Genomic DNA, 5000 nt, shown 5'->3' on the forward strand with positions numbered 1-5000 from the left:
TCCTTGATGGCATCCCTTATGTGCGGCTCCTTGAACACCACCCAGTCTCTCTTTTTCGCCTCCTCAATAAGCCTCTCGCCAATGCGATTGTGCCTCTTGATTCTGGCATCCCTTGTCACTGGGCAGAAGCCAATGATGTGGCCGCGGGTCTCAAGGTCCGCCTCGCAGTGTCTACAAAACTTAACACAGTTATCTCTCCTCCCCCGTGCGAGAAATTCCCTCGTGGGATAAACATTGGCCCTGAGCTGTAAAGCAGTGAGGAGTTTCCTGTGAGGTATGCATCTATAATATTGAAGCCAATTATTACTAATTGTGTCCCCCTTAAAATTTTTTACTCCACGGCCTTGGGATTCCAATTTTGTCCACTTTTTAAACTCCTTTCTTCTCCAATCACATGGTTTGGGGAACTTACTTTTAGGGTTCGGTGCTTCCCACTCCAAAAGTGTTTCTGCAGTCGCGGGTGGTACAGACGCCGGTAGTGCGTCCCAAATTGACGGCATCGCCGCTCTCTTCCCTCCAGCTTGAATCCATAGTTTCTCATACATCTTCTCCATCTCAGCTTTCTCCAGGAAGGCCTTCATCGTCTCTGTGACTGTGCAATGTGATGCAGTCTCCGGGCCTGCACACTGGGAATCAGTCCTGCCAATTTGTTGACCCCCAAATCGCCGTCTCTCGTGCTCGAGTACAAGATGGCATCACCCGTGCATGGAGGCAGGTGCATCCAGTCCTTAACCGCTGTTCGGATCTTCAGGTCAAGGGCTTCAAGGGCCCCTGTTTTCATCTCTGTGTGGTCAGCCAGGTAGGTCAGTCGAGGAATGGTGTATGTTTTGAGGATATCGAGTTTTTGCAGAGGTTTAAGTGGGGCTCGGTCAATGCGTTCGAGCCAGACGTCTAGTTTTGCGGAAAGGTCGGTTTTTGCAAACCCAGTCCAGGGGTCAATCTGCAGACCAAGGTATTTCTCCGATTCCCCGGGGTTAATCATGTTCAGGGGTGTGCCGTTGATGGTCCATGCAGCGCAGTTGTTGACGGTGTAGGAGTCTTTTGTGGGCTTGATGTAGAAGCCGTGGCACTTTTGTCCCTGCGTTTTGAGACCTGTGAGATCGCAAAAGGTCTCTAGTATCTTGATGTTCACGTTCATGTTCTGCCAGGAGTCGCTCAACAAGACCAGATCATCAGCGAATGCCATGGCAGTTATCGTACGCTCTCCACGATGGAATCCTTTGCCACTCTCTTCCAGCTTGCACAACAGGGGGTCCATTGCCAGGTTGAATAGAAAGGGTGACAGTGGATCACCCTTCTTCACTCCAACCCAGATCTGGATTTTGTCTCTGTGCGTGTTCTTCTTGATGGTGACATACGTACTGATGTCCTTGTACATATTGTCCACCAGTCCGACGACGTGGGGATCCACTCTCCGTTGCTGTAAAACGGTAAGATGTGCTGGTGGCTCACGGGGTCAAAAGCCTTAGCAATGTCCACGAATATAACACCCAGTGGTCTATGTTCATTTTTGGCAGTCGGAATTATAGTTTGCAGGAGCTTCAGGTTCTCAGAACATCCTGCCGCACTGATGAAACCTCTCTGCTTTGGGTTGAGGGGACACGCCTTAGTCATCCTCGCCGTCATGATCCTGGAGAACAGCCTCAGCAAGATGGAACCAATCATGATGGGTCTCCAGTTGTTGATGTCTTTTAGGCACTCCGGTTTTGTCGATTTGGGGATCAAAACAGTCCTGCACCCCCTCACCATGTCCGGGATGTCACCAGATGTTAGCCACAGGTTGAAGAGCTCAGCAGTCCGGGCATACCCGGGATCCATCTTCCTGATGTCCCCAAGGGCAATCCCATCTGGACCTGGTGCCGAGCCCTTGCTCATTTCCCGCACATTCTTTTCAATTTCTTTGGCCGTAATTAAGTCCCTGAAGGCCTTATGGTGGGCCTTCCCTTTAATTTCAAAGTCTCCAAAGACTCTCAAGTCTCACACCAAACTGTCCAGGTGTTTCCCATCTGGCCTTGAATACCGAATAAATTTCACTGGGTGATACATCACAGGACAGACATTCGATGTCGTCCAAAATGATCTTCGCTAATTTCCCCATCTAGATGGAATAAACGCTGAAAGCGGAGGTAGTTACCTCTTTTGATCGCTCTGTCCTTCATCCACTTCTGAAACTGTTTTCTTGGCTGCTCCTCCCGAGTTTCCTTTTTGCTTTTCCCCCAGAGTGCTGTTCTCATTTGGCTCACTGATTCCAGGCAACCAAAGCAGTCCTGCGCTGTCTGATTGAGCAGTGGTCGCACCTTTTGGCCTTCTAATAACTGTTCAAATGCTCTGGGGAAGTTGTTAATTGTCCCATCTGATAAACGTTCTTTGATCCTTTTCTGATAACGAGCCTGCAGTCACCCTGCCCTCTGCTGGCCAACGGTTTCCCAGGGACCATTATCCCTATCAAGGTGTGTCCAGATGTCTCTATTGTTCCCTTCCCAGCAGCTGGTCCTCCCGGCTGGTGGTTCCCCCCAAGTCCATTGTTCACAGTTCCTGCCTGGGATTGATGACTTGACCCAGGTTCTGATTTCAAGTTCCCAGCTGCTCCCCCACCCACTCCATTCTTCCTGAGCAGCATTCTCCTTTTATCACCAATCTGCTTAGCTGTTTTGCTTGTTAAGTGTTCCGATATGAGCTTATTAATGTTTCTGTGACTCTCGAACTGTACCTCCAGCTTGACAAGTAGATCTTCCTCCTCCTTTGTCCAGCATCTTTTATGGGCTCCTCAGTTTGATGTTTCTTTCGGTTGGGAAGCATCGATCCTCTCCTGGTTTCTAACCAGTGGATGTGCCAATCTTTTGTGTTGTCCTAGGCCAATTTTAGTCATAAAATCTCTACTGCATACCTCACATATCCACTCTCCCACTGGAGGCCCCGCATCCTTCGGACCCTTGCACTTTGCAAAATGACAAACAGTACTGTGATGGTTAAAATTCTCCCTCCCACACTAGGCACACTGAAAGCACACCCACTTCCTCCCGTGAGACCCCTTAAGGTGTTCAATTAGGGCCAACATCGAGTTGACCTGGGTACCACAGCAAGGACATGGTGGATTTTTGTCAGGAACAGTCACCTTCACGATGTCATCCGGTGCTTGTTCACTGCGGACCTCAGGCACTGGAGGCAATGCCTCTGGTGTACCCTCTTCCCCCTTCCCACTGCCTCCCTTCTCAAGTACATTCTGATCATCGTCCTTAGGGGGACTAGGATTTAAGTTGTCCTCCTCACTCAGTTGTGGTGTAGGCTGTTCAAACACCTCAGGAAACCCATTCAACACCCCCCCATTAACAGAAACATGAACCACCCCAAATACATGCTCCTGCAGATCTGACCTATACAGTTCTAGAGAAAAATTCACCAGCAAGCCAAATTAATTTTCTGTCAATTTGGTGGTTGTAGATGTTACAAAATCATCTCAGGAGGTCTGAGTGCCCACCGATACCCTAGTAAGGTGGAATGGCCGCCCCCAGTTTCCTCCTCCAAGAAACGGATTTGGATTTGGAATAGCCGAGTCATGACCAGATTCAACATCGGGAACGGAATGGGTGGTCAGCCCACCTCCGAACCCATCGCCCCTGTCCAACCAGGGGGCCAGGTTTCAGGTAGTAAGAGAGTCATAGTTACTCCCACTGTTTACCCACGCTTCATTGAATTTCTTCACTTTGACATTCAGAGCATTAGGCAGAAATCACATCGCGATGCTTTGTTTTAATTAAACAGTCGGATTCTCCTGGTCCACACCAGTTCTAAGCCGGCTGCTAGGCACCGGCCGAGGTGGGGCGCCAGCCCAGGGACCCCCTCCAGGGACCCTCCCCCGCACGAACTGCTCGGCTGACGCTGGCCACGGCCGTGCGCCACGGGGACCCCTCCGGCAGGAACCGACGGGGCAGCGGCGTGCTACGACGATGGTGGCGGCCCCGCTGGGGCGCCAGCTGCGGCAAGGCGGAGGGGGGGTGGAGGGGAGGGCGGGCGATGCCCGCCGCAGCTGGGGCGATCCAAGGGAAGGGCCCGGCGTGTGTCCAGAGTCGACGCCGTGCGCGCCGGGCGGGCCACGCGGAGCGCACTCACCCGCGTGCGGTGCCTCGTCCTGCCACGGCACGCGCCCAGCCCCGCTTTGCGCCCCAGCCCGACCGACCCAGCCCTTAGAGCCAATCCTTATCCCAAAGTTACGGATCCGGCTTGCCAACTTCCCTTACCTACATTGTTCCAACATGCCAGAGGCTGTTCACCTTGGAGACCTGCTGTGGATATGGGTACGGCCCGGCGCGAGTCTTACACCCTCTCCCCCAGATTTTCACGGGCCAGCGAGAGCTCACCGGACGCTGCCAGAACCGTGACGCTTTCCAAGGCGTGGGCCCCTCTCTCAGGGCAAACCCTTTCCAGGGCGCCCAGCACTTCACAAAGAAAAGAGAACTCTCCCCGGGGCTCCCGCCGGCTTCTCCAGGATCGGATGCGTCACTGCACTGGGTGCCTCGCGGTGCCCGTCTCTGCCACTCCGGATTCGGGGATCTGAACCCGACTCCCTTTGCTGAGGGCGATTGAGGCCATCGCCCATCCTTTTGGAACGGCACTCGCCTATCGCTTAGGACCGACTGACCCATGTTCAACTGCTGTTCACATGGAACCCTGCTCCACTTCGGCCTTCAAAGCTCTCGTTTGAATATTTGCTACAACCACCAAGATCTGCACCTGCGGAAGCTCCACCCTGGCCCACGCCCCAGGCTTCGAGGCGCACCGCAGCGGCCCTCCTACTCGTCGCGGCCTAACCCCCGTGGGCATCGCACTGCCGGCGACGGTTGGGTATAGGCCCGACATTCCAGCGCCATCCATTTTCAGGGCTAGTTGATTCGGCAGGCAAGTTGTTACACACTCCTTAGCGGATTCCGACTTCCATGGCCACCGTCCTGCTGTCTAGATCAACCAACACCTTTTCTGGGCTCTGATGAGCGTCGGCATTG

General features: G+C 53.2%; 1 pseudogene; it reads right to left on the reverse strand.

The window, feature by feature from the left end:
- The window catches only part of LOC139603547 (28S ribosomal RNA), an 8286-nt pseudogene that overhangs the window by 1641 nt on the left and 1645 nt on the right, over window positions 1–5000 (reverse strand).

Source organism: Agelaius tricolor, unplaced genomic scaffold (genome assembly GCF_023055355.1).
Source record: "Agelaius tricolor isolate 1412-34295 unplaced genomic scaffold, bAgeTri1.0.p SCAF_39, whole genome shotgun sequence".
Taxonomy (NCBI): Eukaryota; Metazoa; Chordata; class Aves; order Passeriformes; family Icteridae; genus Agelaius; species Agelaius tricolor.